A 21,924-nucleotide genomic window follows, 5' to 3' on the forward strand; every position below is an offset into this window, starting at 1 on the left:
CTTGTAACGAGAGAACCTTAAGAGACTATGTATTACCAAGTTTGGACATGGTTCAAGAGATTATAACAAGGCCGGCTATCACAGATAATGATTTTGAGATCAAGCTGACAATGATTCAGATGATCCAGAATAATATGCAATTTAGTGGCACAATGACAGCGGATCCAAACCAACACTTAAAACGGTTTCTTCAACTTTGTGATTCTTTTAAGTAGAACGGGGTCACAGATGATGCTATTCATCTTCAGGGTCACCAAGGTCTATCATGACATGGGATGAATTTGCTGGAAAGTTCGTACAGAAGTTCCTCCATTGATAAAGCGATTAAACTAAGAAGAGAGATTTTTTTCTTTAAACAGATGGAAGGAGAAAGTTTTCATGAGGCGTGGGGACAATTCAAAAGGCTAATTCAGAAATGTCTGCACCAGGAATTCCCTGAGTGGATGTGATTGCAGGTATTTTACAATGGGTTGGATGTGAATGCAAGATCAAGACTAGACGGAGCAGCAGTAGGAGCACTTATGAAGATGATGTACAAGGGTACGTACGAAATAATTGAAAATAAGCATTAAAATCTTGCCAGTGGCCAAATGAACGATTCACATATGGTTAAAAATCTACTACGGTAAAAGTGATCCAAGTAGATGATAGGTATCAACAGTTAGTGGATAGAATTAACTGTATCGAATCTGCTAATAAATCGTTTATGTGTGAAAAAGACAAATCGCTCTTCCACTACATTAATAATCCTGCTGAGGATGTGAACTATATCAAAAATAGGAGTGGAAATCCTTATTCAAATACTTACAACCCCAACTGGAGAGATCACTTGAATATGAGATGGGGAGGAAACCAAGGAGGAAGTAATAGTTGGATTATTTTGAGATATTATTTTAATAATAATAACATAATAATAATAATAATAATAATAATAATAATAATAATAATAATAACAATAATAATAATAATAATAACAATACTTTCATATAAGTAAAACGATTCTGAACCCTCCATATGTTGAGTCCGCGTCCTAACTTGATGGGTTATCTGTAAAGATGGAAATTAAAAAAGGAGCAAGCTTTAACTAGCATACACAGTAGAGTCTAAGTGGCTACTAATACGATTTTATAGTATGAAAATTCATAACAAGAGAATATTGTAAGAAAATCAAATATGCTACTCTAAGGACTAAATTGCAAAGAATGTAAAATTAAAGGACTATTCAGTAAATAATTGATAAACCGTAATTTATACATATTTTTATCCCATGCTTAAAGCATTTACGGATGATTTCTCCTTAGATTTGGTGAATTTGATGCTCCTAATCCTTTAATTTCATGTTTTATACTTAGGTGAGCATAGGACAGTAAAAAAAGCGAGAAACGGGCCGAAAACGGAAAAAATGGACCCAAATGGAAAAACAACACGGCCTGGACTTCCTCACACGGGCGTGTCACATGGCCGTGTCAATTTGGCAGGATCGAAGCAAGACTTACACGGGTAGACCACACGCCCGTGCCTATTTAACAGCCTTGACCACGGGCTGGAGTAATCGCACACGGGCGTGTCACACGGGCGTGTCCCTACCGAGCCCAAGTTTAGTCCTATTCGGAAAAGGCCAATTTTTAGGGCTCTTAGGCATTGAAAAGCCTATTTAAACACTTGAGGAGGCACTTAGGATAGGGACGCAGAGTAGGAAGCAAGGAATTACTCAAGGAAATCTGATTGATCCATCTCAAGAGCTGGATTCATCATCAAGATTCAGATCTCCCTTCAAGTTCCTTCAGGAGTTTTGGTTTTTCTTATGTTTTGTTATCTTTATGCTTTTGATATGTTTTCTTTCATAAATATGAACTAAACCCCCTAAATACCTAAGGGGAATGAAACCTAAGATAGATCTTGTTATTATTATCTGAATTGTATGATAAATATTTGACTTGTTCTTAATTATGTGTTCTTAATTCTTGTTTTAATATTCCAGGATATTGATTCTAGTTAACGCTCTTATTCAGAGGAGGAATAGACCCTGTCTAAGAGTAAAATTGTCATAGTTAAACGGATTTGATTGCGCGCCTAGAGATAGGGTGACAAGATTTTACCGGATTAGGGTGAAACCTAATAAGAGAATCCATAAATCAAGTTAATGCAATTCTAAGGTGTTAATTAGAAAGAGATTTCAATTGTTCAACCTAGGGTTAGACATTATTAGTCTTGAGAGAGATAATAATATAACTTAGGGATTTCTACGGATCAAGTCAAATGAATAAATCGTCTGATTCAGAGTCAAATAACAAGTGAAGTCTAGGTGGATTTTTCCTTAGGTATTGTCTCAATCAATCAAATTTTCCCAAAAGTATTTTCCCGAGTTTTCTTTCTGTGCATTCTTTGTTAGTAATTAGTTTAGATAACCAAACCTCTTAATTTTTAGGCTAGATAATAAAAAGGAAGTAAATACTAGTACTCGTAGTTCCTTTGGGTTCGACAATCCAGTCTTGCTGAGCTATACTACTTCTCGATAGGTACACTTGCCTTAATCGTGATAATTAGTTAGTCTCAAGAACGATTCATTTATAAATCTTTAAAACCTGTTACGAATATCACGCATCAATAACTAATGGGGGTTGGTTGATTTTGATATGGTTCACCGAACCTTGGACACGAGACTTAAATCATGTAAATTACTAAGTGGCTCCATTTTATCTTCCGATCTCAATTTGACCTACTTAGACGAATTAGGTCTAATTTATCTTCTGATCTCATCGGTTAATACGAGATAAAGAACAAGTGCGCAACAAAATTACCTTCCGGTGTCACTTGCCTAAATGTTTGCTTAGTGACGTCACTTCCTAAGCTCTTAGGTCTATTTGATTTAGTGCAATTTATTACGATTTAGTCTTTTGTCCAAAGATTTTAGTTTACCCACATTTCCATCAACCAACCTCATTTGAGATTTAGCTACTCATGCTCAAAGTGAAGGAAATGAACATGAAAATGAAAAATAAAGCAACTATGAAAACAAAGCTTAAAAAAATACGAAAGTTGAGATTTTTATGCAAGAAAATGAAAACAACAAGAAACTAAAAACATTTAACAAGAATATCTAAAGTAAGAAACATATACAAAACAAACTTTAACAGATTTGAAGTAAAATAAAGTGAAATACATTAAACTAAGGCTTAAAGAGTCTTAAAAGCAAGTACAAGGATTGAAAATATAAATAAACCTTAACTATAGTAATAACAAACTAAACTAACACTAAGAACATCAAGAACAAGAAGTAAATGCAAAAAATAAACTCTAAACTAAGGTGGAAGAAGAGAAAATAAAAACCTTAGAAAAAGTATAAAGAAAACTAAGAGAAACCTAGAGAAAACTAAACTCTCTCCTCAACAATTTTATGTTTTAAGGTGTCCTCTAATGACTTTTCATTGCCATAAATGCCCCTACACGAGCCTTGAGTGATTGGTGGATCGAGTAGACTTTGTCCAAGTTTTCCCCCCTAATGAAGGTGATATCATGATACCCGGAAGAGGATATCGTGATACTTAGAAGAGGATATCACGATACCATTGAAGTGAGTCTTCACTCTTTTATATTGTTGGAGGTATCGCAATTCCAAGGTGTATACATCATGATACCCTTTGCCTTGGGGCCATTCTCACTCATTTTTAATCTCTAATATGTCCCTACATCACTCAATGACACGTTAGGCCTCCCAATGGTGCTATTGGCCAATTTGGGTCACAAAATGGGTAAAAAAATGAGACATTTCCACTTGTTAACTAAAAATATAAAAATAATGTAGGTAAAGCACTAGTATTTTAGATAAAAACATTTGTAGTTACTGCCACTTGTTGTAAGTGCACAACATGGTTGCAGATTAAACAAATTGTCACTGGGTTTGTGGACGAGCCACATATTTGTAGTTACTACCACTTGCTGTGAGTGCACAACATATTCGCAGATTAAACAAACTGCCACTGGGTTTTGTGGATGAACCACCACTTGTTTGCAGATTTAATAAATTGTCACTCTTTCTTCGTACAATGTCCCGCCCCATGCAATGCACTAAATCATGTTTTTTATTATAATAAATCAACACTAGTAGTAAACATGTAACATGTACTCAATTCATCACTAACACTTAACATACTTATTATGTTCTTTGCAGGGCAGTAATAATATTATCACTTTCAATTTAACAGTTTCACTTTATCAGAAAACACATAACGTTCGCATATCATATGATGTAATAAGAGCACTTAAGGCATTAAACATAAATTTCAGGATTCACACAATATCAGGGACTTAATTTAGTAAGGAAAACTTTAAAAACAATTCAGGGAATGTACAGGTATTAAATTGAACATATCATACTTTTACAAAATATTAATAATTTAAACTAATTATTCATGGATTCTAGGCTAAATCATTCTGTTAGGGACTTAATTGAACAAAAAAAACATTAAAAATAGTTTGGGAATTAATCAGGGACTAAACTGAACAAGTTATAAAATTATAGGTCAAAACTATAATTTTCGGGTTTCAAGGGATACACAGCCCTGTGATTAGACCGTATAAGGAGTCTTAGGCCGCGTGGAGGGGGTACACGATCGTGTGGCTAGGCCGTGTGAGAGACTTGGTTGTGTGGCATTCGAAATTTTGACTTACAGGGGAGACACGACTGTGTGAGAAGCAAAAACCTAGGGTTACATGGAGGACATGGTCGTGTAAGGAGGTCGTGTGGTCCACACGGATGGCCCACATGCTCGTGTAGTTGGTCGTGTGGTCTATCCTAAGCTTGATTTTGTCTCAATTTTGTCATAAAAGAAAACACACCTTTCACTGGGAGTCCGATTGACATTCCTTATAATCAAATTTGATCTAGGATATCTACAATGAGTCTTTCAATTGACAAATACGCAAGGATTAAAAATGGTTTTCAAGAAAAGTCAAGATTATCGATAAGATTCATAAAAGATCATTTAATCGATCTTAAAATGAATGTGAATATAAATTCTAAAGGTATTTGAGATCTAAACATCGAGATTAGAAAAGTTCTTATTGATCTTGGCAATGTTAGAGACGAAATTTGATGGAGTTACGCTAAACCGATAAGATGAACGGTTGAACAAAGGTCGATTTCAGGTTCAAGATCAAAATAAATTTTCCAGCAATAAGGAAAAATATTTGCAAAGGGGAATATGAAAAAGAAAAGGGGGAAAATTAGGGAAAAAGAAAACAAAACTTTTAGTTCAATTAGGAAAGAAATTATAGTTCTATTTTGATTTGGAGAGGAGATTAAATACATAAGATTTTCCAAATTTGAGGGGATGGACGGTAAATTCCCCTTTTTAGCCGAAAATAAAAAGAAATAGGGATAAGTGGCATGACTTGAACGTAAGGAGTAAAAGGAGAGATGCAAAAGTTTTACTCTTTGGGTTGTTGCTCACACTTAACATATTTTTACCAAAACTAATATATAGCCTACTTCAATTGTGTTCCTTGATTGTTGAAAAATTAAAACAAAGAAATGGGAGAGGAGTGAATTGAACCTGTAACACCCCTAACCCGTATCCATCGCCGAACTAGGGTTAAAGGTGTTACCGAACAAATTGAATCATTTCACAAATAATTCACAAACATCATTCACACATAATCATACATCATTACGGAGTCCCTTACATAGGTCAACGAGACCTTAAACATGCTTTAAAAAGGGGTCAAGACTAACCGAGCTCATACAAAATTTTTCAAAACTTAAACATTTTTCAAAGTTGTACAGGTCACACGCCCATGTGATCAGGCCTGTGTGCCTCACATGGCTTTAGACAAGCCCGTGTGTCTAGGCCGTGTCAACACAGGGCATACATACTGACTTGTCCACACGGCCACAAGACACGCATGTGTGCCAGGCCGTGCGAAAATTAGGGAGGCCACTGACTTGGGTCACACGGTCAGTCACCCGTCCGTATGTCTAGCCCGTGGTCGAAACTGACTTGGCCACACGGCCTAGCACGCGCTTATGTGTGTGACCGTATGGTCTGCTCAGGCTCATTTCGAAATGGCCCTCGAGCAACACGGCTGAGACACACACCCGTGTCTCTGGCCATATGGGCAAAAATAGGCCATTTACAAGGCCAATTTGCCACCCCTTAAGGGTCCTCCCTACAAGAAACAAATAAACATGAATTGCATACAAAATGTTCATCCATTTCACAACCAATACATACACCAATCATGCCATAACATTATCAACAAATTTCATGCTTAATAGTCATACCAAATTATGACAAAACATAAGACAAAATCATATCTAAACATTAGTTTCATAACCTCATTTTACTTCATTCAATCACATACTACAAACTTACCAATTTCTCAAATATACACATACCAAAACTTACCAAAATTGACCATTTTATTTGGTCAACCAAATGCACATCATAATGGCATATTTGCATCACATATCATATATCAAAATCAAACTATAAGTTCAAACACAAACTAGCCATATTAGATGGCATGATATATATACATTACAAAACATATCCAAATACTTCCAGCTTATACATGCCATACTTTTATATTCACAATGTAAAAAGATACTAAAATAAGGTTTGATAATGTGGTGATGATTCTTGACGATCCCCGAGCTCCCGATAGCTACGATATCTATAAAACAGTTGAAAAACATACAAAGTAAGCTTTCAAAAGCTTAGTAAGCCATATACAAATAAACTTAACATTCAAAACATTAAAGCATCATCAAATTACATATACTCCATGGCCAAATAATATCTCAAAACCACATAGTTCATATACATTTAACATATTCCCAATTCATTTACACATGTAGCATATTTTCTTATACTTATAACATATATCATCATTTGTACATATACTTACCTTTATTCTCAAACATAGTATACATTTCAAACGTACCTGAATCGGATACACATCACATATAATCATTCATTTCTCAGAATGCCTGTTGAACCGTTCGGAATCATAAGGATACGCTGATAGCTCGAAAAACTCATACAATGCCAATGTCCCAGACGTGGTCTTACATGTAATCAAATATCGATGCCACTGACCCAGACAGGGTCTTACACGAAATCAAATACAATGCCAACATCCCAGACGTGGTCTTACACGTAAATCATAAGTCGATACCAACGTTCCAGATGTGATCTGATACGAGAACACATATCGAATCTTATGTCATGACATATGTATCCTAACTATTCCTAGGGTTTGTACGAGGCTTTTTTGACGTCGAAACTTTCTCGATACTTTCTCAGATATCTCATATTCAAGGCATAAAGCCATTTATCATTGTTCAATAGCATATAATCATAAATAAACCATTTCAAATACATTTATTTGTATATAGACTTACCTCACATAGATTGGGATAGATGGAATCGGCTACTCGACGACTTTCAATTTTCCCGATCTACTTCTGTTTTCTTTAATTCTTGATCTATATAAATTAAAATTGAACTTATTCAAACTCACATTCATTCAAATCAATCCAAAAACACATTTTTAGGGCATTTTACAAATTAGCCCTCACATTTTCACATTTTCACAATTTAGTACCTAATTCATAAAATCACAAAATACACAAAATTTCTTTATACATATGCTTGGCCGAATATTCCTATAGCTCATACAAGCCCACATATTTCATTTATTTCATATTTTAGTCCCTCAAATTACAAATTTCACAATTTAGCCCGCTTTACTCAAATTCATCAAAATTTCAAAGATAAAATATGCTAACCCAACACATATTTTTCAATTTCTATCATCTAACTCCATAAAGCTCACAATTTCATCAATGAATATTTCAAAATCATTACCAAAATCAAAAATTAAGACATGGGCTTGATAGTATTCAAAGCAACAATCGCAAAAACGTAGAAATTATCAAAAACGGAAAGAAACTCATACCTCAATCAAAGGAATCAACGGCCGAACCCTAAGAATCCTTTTTCTTTTTGTTCTATTTGATTTTCGGTAATAATAAGCATGAATGAACTAAATTTCATGCATTTGTTTTATTAATTAAACATAATTAATCCATTTACCATTTTACCCTTAGTTAATTTACATTTAAACCATTAACATACAAGGTCATTAATGTCCACTCAAGCTTACAGTAGTCAAATATCAACATAAAGACCTTTCATTTATAAAGACATATCAAATAGGCACTTTAACAATTAGAAGGCCACATTTACATTTTACGCTATTAGGTCATTTTATCAACTTGAGCACACAAACAATTAAACTTTCATACGAAACTTTCACATATGTCAATTCACATACTTTAAACACAAAAAATAATATTTAAATATTTTTTCTGACTTGGATTTTTGGTCCCGAAACGACTATTCCGACTGGGGTCTAAATCAGACTGTTACAATTCTCTCTCCTTAGGGATTTTTGTCCCCAAAAAACTTACCATTGAACAAATTCAGATATTTCTGTCTTATAACATCTTCGGGCTCCCGCGTAGCCTCTTCAACACCGTTTCGATGCCACAATACTTTTACTAATGAAATTTTCTTATTTCGCAGTTCTTTAACCTTGCGAGTTAAAATACGCATCGGTTCTTCTTCGTAAGTCATATCGGACTGAATCTCAATCTCAGACGGAGAAATCACATATGATGGATTGAATCTATATCGTCGAAGCATTGATACGTGAAATACATTGTGTATCTTTTCTAGCTCAAGTGGCAACAACAATCTATATGCAACTGGTTCGACAGGCTCGATAATTTCATACGGCCCGATAAACCTCGGACTCAATTTGCCTTCTCTGCCAAATCGAAGTACTTTCTTCCACGATGAGACTTTCAAAAACACTTTGTCTCTGATCTCAAATTTAATGTCCTTTTTTTTCAAATCTGCATATGATTTCTGACGATCGGAATCTGCTTTCAGACTATCTCGGATCACTTTTATTTTCTGTTCAGTCTCTTTTATCAAGTCAATCCCGTTAATCTTATTCTCACTAAGCTTAGTCCAATAAAAAGGTGTACGACATTGGCGACCATATAAGGCTTTGTACGGTGCCATTTTGATGCTCGATTGAAAACTATTATTGTATGCGAATTCAATCAATGGTAAATATTGTTCCCACATACCTTCAAACTCAAGAATGCAACGTCTCAACATATCCTCGGCTATCTAAATAATCTGCTCAGATTGACCATCCATTTGCGGGTGAAAAGCAGTACTGAAATGCAATTTTGTACCTAAAGCCTCTTGCAGTTTCTTCTAAAACCGTGATGTGAATCTCAGATCCCTATCTGACACAATAGATAATGGCACACCGTGCAATCTCACAATATCGGAAATGTATAACTTAACTAACTTATCAAGTGAGTAATCGGATCGTACCGGAATAAAATGGGCTGATTTCGTCAATCGATCAACTACAACCCAGATTGCATCTTTCTTTCTCGGAGATATGGACAAACCCGAAACAAAGTCCATTGTCACTCTATTCCATTTCCATTCCAGAATCATAATCGGCTGTAACAAACCAAAAAGCACTTGATGTTCAGCTTTAACTTGCTGACAGATTAAACATTTCGCAACAAGTTCAGAGATATCATGCTTCATACTAGGCCACCAATAAAGCTGTCTCAGATCATTATACATATTTGTACTACCCGGATGAACAGATTAACGACTATTGTGAGCTTTATTCAAAATCATTTGAATCAATTCTAGATTTATCAAAACACAAATTCAATCTCGGAATCTCAGAAAATTATTTTTATCAACTCTGAACTCTGAATCAGAATCTAAATCACTCTGAGCTCATTTTGCTAAAATCTCATTATCAACCTTTTGAGCATCAATAATCTGTTGAATGAATAACGGGTCTCACTTTCAATTTGGCTAAAACCGAACCATCATCAAAACAAGCTAAATGAGTATTCATGGCACGCATAGCAAACAGTGATTTTTGACTCAAAGCATCAGCAACAACATTTGCTTTTCCCTGATGATACTCAATCACAAGCTCATAGTCGTTTAGCAATTCTGGCCATCTTCTCTGTCACAGGTTCAAATCTTTCTGAGTCATCAGATATTTCAAACTCTTATGATTAGAATATACATGACATTTCTCACCAAACAGATAGTGGCGCCAAATTTTCAAGGCAAACACAATCGCAACTAATCCTAGATAGTGCATCGGATAGTTCTTTTCATGCTGTTTTAGCTGTCTCGAAGTATAAGCAATGACTTTGCCTTCCTGCATCAAAACGCATCCCAAATCGTTCAAAGATGCATCACTATAGATCACAAATTCTTTACCCGATTCGGGTTGTACTAACACTAGAGCTTCAGTCAATAGGGCTTTCAATTGATCAAAGCTTTTCTGACACTTTTCGGACCATTCAAACTTCACATCATTCTGAAGCAGTCTCGTTAATGGAGTTGCAATCATAGAAAAGTCTTTTACGAATCGTCTATAATAACCGACAAGTCCAAGAAAACTACGGACTTCAGAAACATTTCTCAGAGGCTTCCAATCCAGAATAGCTGAAACTTTACTTGGATCAACTTGAATGCTTTGTGCTGACACTATATGGCCCAGAAAACTAACATCTCGCAACCAGAATTCAAATTTGCTAAACTTTGCATACAATTGCTTATCTCACAAGGTCTGTAACACTATTCTCATATGCTCGGCATGCTCAGATTCATCACGCGAATAAATCAATATGTCATCAATGAATACAATAACAAATCGATCTAAATAGGGTCTAAAAATTCTATTAATCAAATCTATAAAGATAGCAGGTTCATTAGTTAATCCGAAAGGCATAACTAAGAACTCATAGTGGTCGTACCTCGTTCTAAAAGTAGTTTTCGGAACGTCTGAGTCTTTTACTCACAACTGATAATAGCCTGATCTCAAATCTATCTTCGAAAACACGATAACTTCTTTTAATTGATCAAACAAATCATCAATTCGAGGCAGAGGGTACTTATTCCTGATAGTCACTTTGTTCAACTGATGATAATCAATGCACATTCTCATCATGCCATCTTTCTTTTTCACAAATAGAATAGGTGTACCCTAAGTTGAGAAACTCGATCTAGCAAACCTTCTACTAGTCAACTCTTTCAACTAAGAATTTAATTCTTTTACTTCGGTAGGAGCCATTCTATACGGAGCTATCGAAATCGAAGTAGTTCTCGGTACTAATTCAATACCAAATTCCACTTTTCGTATTAGAGGCAATCTCAGAAGTTCTTCAGGAAACACATCAGGGAATTCACAAACAACAGGCACTGATTCAACTATCTTTTCTGACACTTTTGAATCAATCACATAGGCAAAGTAAACTTCACAACCTTTTGTGACAATACTCAGAGCTTTCATTGACGAAATCACAGCTGGTAACCCATTTAAATCACTGGATTCAATTCAAACTATTTCATCATTCTTGCATCTCAAATCAATAGTTTTCTGTTTGCAATTCACAATAGCATCATGCAAAGTTAACCAATCCATACCCAGAATTATATCAAACTCATCAAAAGGTATTAACATCAGATCGGCCGGAAAATAAATGTCTCGAAACATTGACGGACAATTCTTGCAGACTTTATTAACCAAAACACGTCAATAGACTCTACAGGAAAAGTCTTACTATTCACTAAATTCATGCATATATGGGAATGTAACACCCCGAACCCGAGACCGTCGCCGGAGTCGAACACGAGGTGTTAACAGACTTCAAACCACTTATTGAGAATTTCCCAGACAAGCTGCCAATCTGTGTACTAGTCGCTTCAAAAATCATCTCTTGAGCTTTACAACTCGAAAATCAGTTTCGTAATTTTTCCCTGAAACTAGACTCATATTTCCATCTACAGATTTTTTTCTAGAATTTTTGGTCAAGCCAATTAGTACAGTTTATTAGTTAAAGTCTCCCCTGTTGCAGGGATCGACTACACTGACCTTTGTCTGTTACGAATTGGATATCTCCCTGTACAGGGCTTCAATACTGATTCCGTTTGTTTCTATAGAAACTAGACTCAGAGAGGAATCTACACATATATGGCATGACTCCTAATTATCTCTGGTTAATTTACAATGATTTTCCAAAGTCGGAACAGGGGATCCAGAAACCGTTCTGGCCCTGTTTCACGAGAACTTTAATATCTCTTAAAATACAGCTCATATGGTCGTTTTGTTTCATCCATATGAAAATAGACCCATCAAGCTTCGAGTACGTAATTTTTTTAGCTATTAATTCCACTTCTACTATTTTTAGTGATTTTTCGATCTCATATCACTGCTGCTGTCCGCAACAGTTACTGCGATGAGACTATGCCAATTTCATGAATCCTTCCTTAGCCTTACTACTCATCCATCATACGTGACACAAATTATGGCCACCTTATCAAAATTAAGGTTTCTAAGACTCGTGGCTATAGATTCTAGCATCCCACTCAAACGACCACATAGGCCATTTTCACATGGCTTAAAGTTTACAACCCAAAATTTAACAAAACAAAATAGCTCATACATGCCAAATGTTCTCCTAAGTCGACTAAGAAGACAATACCAAAAATTGCTCGCCAAAGTGATGACTTCGTTGTGATTCTGAACACCCAAAAGGAGACGAGCCCAAGGAACCTAAAATGGGTGACAAGAAAACACCGAGTGAGTTTATAACTCAAGAAGTCATAAGCATTCCACAACCATCCATTAATACAATTATCATAAAATGAAATAATGAAACAAGGCCAAATGTTCCACCATACCGAACTATACCATAGTTCCTTAGATCTTCGGATCAATCTCATACCAAGTCATACATTTACATTTCATATACTGTTCAATAGGATATTTGAAGCAATTTCCATACATCATTTCAATTCCGCAACAATCATGCAATCAAATGAACTTTCATCTATTCCACGATACCTTATTTACGGAATGCAATTGAAATCATCACATAGATTTAAATCTTACCAACTCCACCCGAGCATGAACATAGCATCTATTAGCCATGAACTCAAGGTACTTACTCTTTCCGCTGTCCATACTCATCTCGATAAAGTCACGCCTCCATATAAATGTTCAATCGGAGATATGTGTAGAGTTCGCACACATAGTGCTTAATACTCAATCACGCACACTTAGTGCCATATGATTCAAGCCCGCACACATAGTGCCATATAGTCCAAACTCGCACACTTAGTGCCGTACATTACAAGCTCGCACACTCGATGCCAATCTCGCCACCGTACACATCTATTTCTCGCACACTTAGTGCCAAGCAAACTTCCTACACATTTCACTATCTCTTTTACGTTCAACATTATCATCTTTTCATACACATACATTTGTATATATTTCATCTCATTACACACAATTGCATAGATATTACAATCATTTAAGCAATATCAAATATATGCTTAATGACTTACCTTGTGTTGGGTAAAAATAGTCCAAGTCGGCTACTCGATGACCTTCGCCTTTCCCTTGCTTGATTCTCCTTCTTTAACTCCTTGAGCTTAATCAATAAATCAACTAGTTTAACCATCTCGCTAAAAATTCATAATTCAATTACACATGCATATGTATGTTTGTATATTCGGCAACCATCCTCACTTATTACCCATTTAGTCAACAATCTAAGCCAAGATAAGGCTTCAATATGGTTGCCTCTAACCGAATACATGCTCACCAATTTCCCTTCATGTGGCCGAATATGCATGTCCATGTTGAGGCCATTTATGCACTTATTACCACACAAAAACAGCATACATTTTACTAACTAATACCTTTCCATATTGTAACTCAATACACATCTATCATTTCCTTCATAACCAAAACATCATCATAAGTAAGTATATACCTTAAGATAGTATATACGTCATACCAATACATCATGCTCAAACATATATACATATATGTATGCTAGAGCCGAATCTCAAATTGATTGTAACTAAACATGAACATGATTTCGAAACACAAATCTTACTCTCCATGCAAAGAGCATAAATCACACTTGGGGATGCACCATGGCGAATACATCACAACACCATAATTTTGGTCATGATTACACAAAGAACTTAGTATATCATTCAAAAATGCTCAAAGAAAATCTAAGAGTCCTCAATCCACCATCACATGTATCATCATCAAGCTTCATATTTAACATGTAATGGCATTAACTCAAAATCCACCTTGGCCAAATACCATCCCCATGATATAACAAAGATTTGAACCATGGGCTAATAAGAACATCAAGTTAACAACCAAAAACATGCATGAATCTCATGGCACAACATCAAACATACCTTAATCTTGATGCAAATATAGCCAAACCTCTTCCTAATCCTCTTCCAACCCAAGCATGAAGCAAAATTCCTCCCTTCCCTCTAGTATTTTCGGTCAAGAGAGAATGAAATGGATGAGCAAAATTTTTTCTTTTCTTTTCTTCCATGTACTGCAATGGGGGTTTCACTCACACACACACATTTTTTTTTCTTTACTACCCATGCTTATTTGTTTATTGTTTCCCTAATGCACCAACAAAACATGTTTCATGACATGTTTAGCCCATACTCCTTGTCATGGCCGGCCATCACTTGTAAAAGGGGTATTTGACATGCAAGGCCATTGTTTTGCATGCATGCTTTAATTAGTCATCATACATTTCCCCATCATACTTTCAAAGTTTTCTACTAGGTCCTTTCTAGTGAAATTCACATTTATAACTCTAAATTAAAGCATCAAAATGTCACACATGAGTTAACACATATTATAGGCATCAAAATAAATATCAAATTATTTTTTATGCCTCAGTTTTGTGGTCCCGAAACCACATTCCGACTAGGGTCGTTTTAAGGCTGTCACAAGGAATGTGTTGATCCAAGATCTACCAAAGTAATCACAGAAGTATCATAAAGTGTGAAAGTACCAGTTATAACATCTAGAGATGAAGATTTTTCACGAGCTCGGATGGCGTAGGCTCTGGTAGGTGCACGAGCCTCGGATCTAACAGTAGTGTCTTTTGTTCCCCTCTGACTATCACTCACATTACCCGTATTTTTTGGAGGTCTACATGAGATGCATTGCCACTTAGCCTCGAATTTTGCACAATCTCTTGCTCGACAGACTCGTGGTAATCACGGATAAAATGGTCTAAAGATCCACATTTGAAGCAAGCTTGATCATATAATCTACAATTTTCGGGATGTCTTTTACCACAGTGTTTATGCTCGAGTCAATCAGATCGAACATTTCCAACACTGGGAACAGATGTAGCTGGAGCTCTGAAGCTCAAATGTGATCTAGTACGATCTCTACTCGAATGTCCCACATTAACCTTTAAACGGCTATAATCATCTCAGAATTTCTTTGACATAGACTGAAATGGCTTGCTCGATGATCTCTTTCGTACTTCTCTAGCTTATGAATCATCTTTTCTTTTCTCTTTTCCGAGTTCTTCGGCTTTACATGCTCGTTCAATAAGCACAACTAATTCTTTGATCTCAAGAATCCCGACTAACAAACGAATATCCTCGTTCAAGTCATCCTCGAATCTCTTGCACATTATAGCTTTAGTCGAAACACATTCTCTAGCATACTGACTCAATCTCACAAATTCTCGCTCGTACTCTGTAACAGACATACGGCCTTGTTTAAGCTCAAGAAACTCTTTACGTTTCTGGTCGATAAATCTCTGACTGATGTATTTCTTTTGGAATTTAGCTTGAAAGAAATCCCAGGTAAATCGCTCCCTCGAAACCACTAATATCAAATCCTTCCACCAGGGATACGTCGTATCTCTCAGAAGTGAAACGGCACATTTTATGCATTTATTGGGATTCAATGACAATTCATCAAATACTCGTATTATATTCTCTAACCAGAACTCAGCTCTCTCCGCATCATCACTAGTTGTAGCACGGAATTTTTCAACTCCAAATTTTCTAATCTTATCAACTGGAGGCTTAATCAACTGATTCAGATTAGCTTGTGACATAGCAGGAACTTGCGGAGGATTAGTCGGGGTTGGGGGTTGTTGAACAGCAGGATTAGTTCTAATGTATTGGGTGAACCAATCATTCATCATCTGATAGAAGGCTCGTCTAGCCTCTCCATCATGGCTACTCGTAGCCGGTCTAGAGTTGGATGGCATTGTCCCTTGTGCGGGAGCAGGAGCATTGCTCTCGGCATCATCAGCTACGGCTCGTTCAGGATCCATTTGCTATATAAAAATACATTTTCATTGTCAGGATTCATCACACTATCGCAGTTCATAAATATGGCATGTATAGCTAGACTTACATACGCTACATTAGTCCTAGAATCGACTAAACCAACCAAATGTAACACCCCTAACCTGTATCCATCGCCGGACTAGGGTTAAAGGCGTTACCGGACAAATCAAAACATTTCACAAATAATTCACAAACATCATTCACACATAATCATACATCATTACGGAGTCCCTTACATAGGTCAACGAGACCTTAAACATGCTTTAAAAAGGGGTCGGGACTACACCAAGCTCATACAAAAATTTTCAAAACTTAAACATTTTTCAAAGTTGTACAGGTCACACGTCCGTGTGATCAGGCCGTGTGTCTCACACAGCTTTAGACACGCCCTTGTGTCTAGGCCAGGTCAGAACAGAGCATACATGCTGACTTGTCCACACGGCCACAAGACACACCTGTGTGTCAGGCCATGTGAAAATTAGGGAGGCCATTGACTTGGGTCACACGACCAGTCATACGCCCGTGTGTCTAGTCCGTGGTCGAAACTGACTTGGCCACACGGCCTAGCACTTGCCTGTGCGTGCAACTGTGTGGTTTGCTCAAACTCATTTTGAAATGGCCCTTGAGCAACACGGTTGAGACACACGCCTGTGTCTATGCCCGTGTGGGAAAAAATAGGCCATTTACAAGGCCAATTTGCCACCCCTTAAAGTTTCTCCCTACAAGCAACAAATAAGCATCAATTGCATACCAAATGTTCATCCATTTCACAACCAATACATACACCAATCATGCCATAACATTATTAACCAATTTCATTCTTAATAGTCATACCAAATTATGACAAAACATAAGAAAAAATCACATCTAAACATTAGTTTCATAACCTTATTTTACTTCATTCAATCACATACTATAAATTTACCAATTTCTCAAATATACAACCAAAATTGACCATTTTATTTGGTCAACCAAATGCACATCATAATGGCACATTTGCATCACATATCATATATCAAAATCAAACCATAAGTTCAAACACAAACTAGCCATATCACATGGCATGATATATATACATTACAAAACATATCCAAATACTTCCAGCCTGTACATGCAATACTTTTATATTCACAATGTCAAAAGATATCAAAATAAGGTTCGATAGTGTGGTGACTATCCTTGACGATCCCCGAGCTCCCGATAGCTACGATATCTATAAAACAGTTGAAAAACACACAAGTAAGCTTTCAAAAGCTTAGTAAGCCATATACAAATAAACTTAACATTCAAAACATTAAAGCATCATCAAATTACATATACTCCATGGCCAAATAATATCTTAAAACCACATAGTTCATATACATTTAACATATTCCCAATTCATTTACACATATAGCATGTTTTCTTATACTTATAACATATATTATCACTTGTACATATACTTACCTTTATTCTCAAACATAGTATACATTTCAAACATACCTGAACCGGATACATATCACATATAATCATTCGTTTTTCGGAATGCCCGTTGAACCGTTCGGAATCATAAGGATACGCGGATAGCTCAAAAAACTCGTACAATGCCAACGTCCCAGACATGCTCTTAAATGTAATCAAATATCGATAACACTGTCCCAGACAGGGTCTTACACGAAATCAAATACGATGCCAACGTCCCAGACATGGTCTTACACGTAAATCATAAGTCGATGCCAACGTCCCAGACGTGGTCTTACACGAGAACACATATCGGATCCTATGTCATGACATATGTATCCTAACTATTCCTAAGGTTTGTACGGGGTTTTTCAGACGTCAGAACTTTGTCGATTCTTTCTCAGATATCTCATATTCAAGGCATAAAGTCATTTATCATTGTTCAGAAGCATATAATCATAAATAAACCATTTCAAATACATTTATTTGTATATAGACTTTCCTCGTACAGATTCAGATAGATGGAATTGGCTACTCGACGACTTTCGATTTTTCCCGATCTAATTTCGTTTTCTTTAATTCTTTATCTATATAAATTCAAATTTAACTTATTCAAACTCACATTCATTCAAATCATTCCAAAAACACATTTTTAGGGCATTTTATAAATTAGCCCTCACATTTTCACATTTTAACAATTTAGCCCCTAATTCATAAAATCACAAAATACACAAAATTTTTAGAAATATTCTTGGCCGAATATTCCTATAGCTCATACAAGCCCACATATTTCATTTATTTCACATTTTAGTCCCTCAAATTACAAATTTCACAATTTAGCCCATTTTACTCAAATTCATCAAAATTTCAAAGACAAAACATGCTAACCCAACATATATCTTTCAATTTCTATCATCTAACTTCATAAAGCTCACAATTTCATCAATTTCATATTTCAAAATCATCACAAAAATCAGAAATTAAGACATGGGCTTGAAAGTTTTCAAAGCAACAACGCAAAAACGTAGAAATTATCAAAAACGGAACAAAACTCATACCTCAATCAAAGGAATCAATGGTTGAACCCTAAGAATCCTTTTTATTTATTTTCTATTTGATTTTCGACAATAATAATCATGAATGAACTAAATTTCATGCATTTGTTTTATTAATTAAACATAATTAATCCATTTACCATTTTACTCTTAGTTAATTAACATTTAAACCATTAACATACAAGGTCATTAATGTCCACTCAAGCTTAAAATGGTCAAATATCAACATAAGGACCTTTCATTTACAAAGGCATATCAAATTGGCACCTTAAGAATTAGAAGGCTACTTTTACATTTTATGCGATTAGGTCCTTTTATCAAATTGAGCACACAAATAGTTAAATTTTCATGCAAAACTTTCACACATGTCAATTCACATATTTTAAGCACATAAAATAATATTTAAATATTTTTTTGACTCAGATTTGTGGTCTCGAAACCTGTATTCCAACTAGAGTCTAAACCGAACTGTTACAGAACCTAAGATTTTTAAAAAATCACTAACATATTTCATCTAATACCCTATATTTTGGGACGTTACATTGAGCACATTAACAAATAAAATTTTTAGTTCTAATAAAATAATTGGTTTGAAAAATTTACTAGATACTGAACATTTATCATACTTATAAATAAGAACTTTGATTCTATTCAAAAAATTTATATAATAATAAATAAAAATATTATATTATATTTAAATTATTATGTTTTCATTAACAAAAAAGTTAAAAAGAAAAAAAAACATATTACTTTTGCTTTAAATACTAAATTTTAACATATTTAAATATTTTTTATAGTTTTTACAAATGCTTTAATATCAATTAGAAAATTTTATTAGCTTTATATTTGAATTATTAAAATAACTAATATATTTTAATTATATTAATTAGTTATTATTTTAAATAATTTAATTTTTCTTTGCATTAATTACGTGAGGTAAAATTGTATTGTATATTTAATATGTTAAAAATGCGTTTAAATTTTTATTATAATATTTGAATTGTTAAATGAGATAATATATTTTAATTATATTTAACTATCTGAATAATAATATGATTTACACTAATTATGATAATTAAAAATAAAATTTTAAAAACTAATTAAAATTAAACACGTAAAACATATGCTATGTGACATTACAAATTGGTTTTCATAAAAGAGAAAGGAATTTAAATTTTCTAAAATTAATTATGATTATAAACACTATTAAAAAATAGGTAAACTACCTAGTTAATCACCCAACTTTTATGGTGCTTTCATTTTGGTCCTTTACAATTTTGTCACTCAATGTTTAAGTCATTTTCATTTTAGTCACCCAAGTGTTAAATTTTTAATATGTTTACGTTTTTATTTTGGTCACCCACAAAAATATATTTTTTATAAGAATTGATTGGGGTAAAAAAAATTAAAGATTAAAGTGAAAATATATATTTTTTATAAGTATTGATTGCCGACAATGACGTCAAGCACGACAGGGAACGGTGGGTTCAGAAGCAAATTATGAGAATAGTCGGTCTGGATCTTGTTTTAATGTGCTTTCAAAATTTAGAGAGAGGGAGGATGTAATTGTAACACCCCAAAATTGTAAGTTTTAGATGTATTGAGTTTTGTCATGTAATGTGTTCAGTTTGGATGGTTAAGTGCTTGGTATATGTGTTTAAGGTTTGATGGTAAGATGTAAACTTTCCCTATGGTTGTGTGTTCAACCCTCTACGAGAGCATTATGGAAATTTAATTTTACGTCAATTTTGGTGCCATCTCTGTGGATAAGTTTGGATCTTTATTAAACCTCTAAAAATCTGGTTACTTAATAGTGGGATAAGATTTGAATTCTTTTGAAAATAAATAAGTTTTAATTATTAAATTAATAGTTTAATTTTTTTCCTAAAACCATATTATCACGTTCAATGGTTTTGTTTGTATGTTAGTTATGTTATATTATTTTATTATTATTATTATTCTAATTTATTTTCAAGAAATCTACTCCTATTTTTCTTTCCCACGTTTGTGCCTTTATTTCTCAATTTTTCATGTCATCATTACTCTTTCAGCCTTAGCATTGGAATTTCTTTATTTTTCTTTCGTTCATTCTCCATATTTACGACGTTGCTTCCACTCGTTCTTGCTATTCGCTTCAGTTTGGGCGTGCGTGGTTTTTTTGTCTGTTGTTTGTGTAAGTGCTCCTGAACCCTTCTCGTGTTGTAAGTGGGTTCATTCTTACTGTTATTTTCCTTAGTTTGTGGGTTGAAAATGTTCAGTAAGTTTAATCGATTGCTTTTCTAGGTGGAATTGGAGAGGCGATTAATCCATTGGCGACTTAAAATTGTTGGTGGACTACTATTTTCTTGAATGTGGGAAGTTGATTGGAGTTTTAGTGTTGAAATTCTGTGATCGTACATTGTAGTTTTATCGTTGGTTGTGAATTATGTTAGAAAATCGTCTCAAATAGTGTTTTTAATTTATATGTTTAGGTTCCGAAAGTCTCGTGGGTATTTTTGCAACAAAATCAAATTAGGTGTGTAACGAGAAACCCAAAAATCAGGGAATAGTGAAAGCAGAAAAATAACACTGTCGGTGCCACATGGCCTGGCAATATGCGACATACGGTCGTATGATAGGCTGTGTGCTGAACCGTGTGTGACACACGGTCTGGGCTATTTGGGTCGTGTGGGCCATGGGGACGTGTGTGAGGCTGTGTGGGCCACATGGGCTGACCATTTGGACCGTGTAGGCCACACATGCTTGCGGCCCAAAATTCACAAATTTTTCCCAATGCCGTACAAATCGTTCCGATCGATCATGGGCCTTCCGTAGGGTCTGTATGTGATCAAATAATCTGTAAAACATGAGATCTTGTCATAACATGAGATCTTGTCATATATTAGTATACTTCTGATTATATGTATGTGTATTTGAGATAACGTATGATACGTTAACCTTGTAATAGGCTATCTATTAGGATATGCATGTATTAAAGTAGCATGTATAATTTTTGTTCTCATTATATATACATTGGGGACGAGTTATATTATGTGGAGGAAGTGTTTATATGAAAGGCGTTATCTCGCCCATTATTCTGGCAGCACAACTGCAATTATTCTAAAATGTGTCAATGACATGAAGTGTGTAGGGTTGGATGGGTG

At 34.9% G+C, this 21,924-nt stretch overlaps 1 non-coding gene across 1 annotated transcript; it reads right to left on the minus strand.

Annotated features, from left to right (window-relative positions):
- Positions 1–326: 326 nt before the first annotated feature.
- Positions 327–433, minus strand: LOC128291336 (small nucleolar RNA R71). Its single transcript, XR_008281112.1, has one exon. It is a non-coding gene; the product is annotated as a small nucleolar RNA R71 (small nucleolar RNA).
- Positions 434–21,924: the final 21,491 nt, after the last annotated feature.

Source organism: Gossypium arboreum, chromosome 3, assembly GCF_025698485.1.
Source record: "Gossypium arboreum isolate Shixiya-1 chromosome 3, ASM2569848v2, whole genome shotgun sequence".
NCBI lineage: Eukaryota > Viridiplantae > Streptophyta > Magnoliopsida > Malvales > Malvaceae > Gossypium > Gossypium arboreum.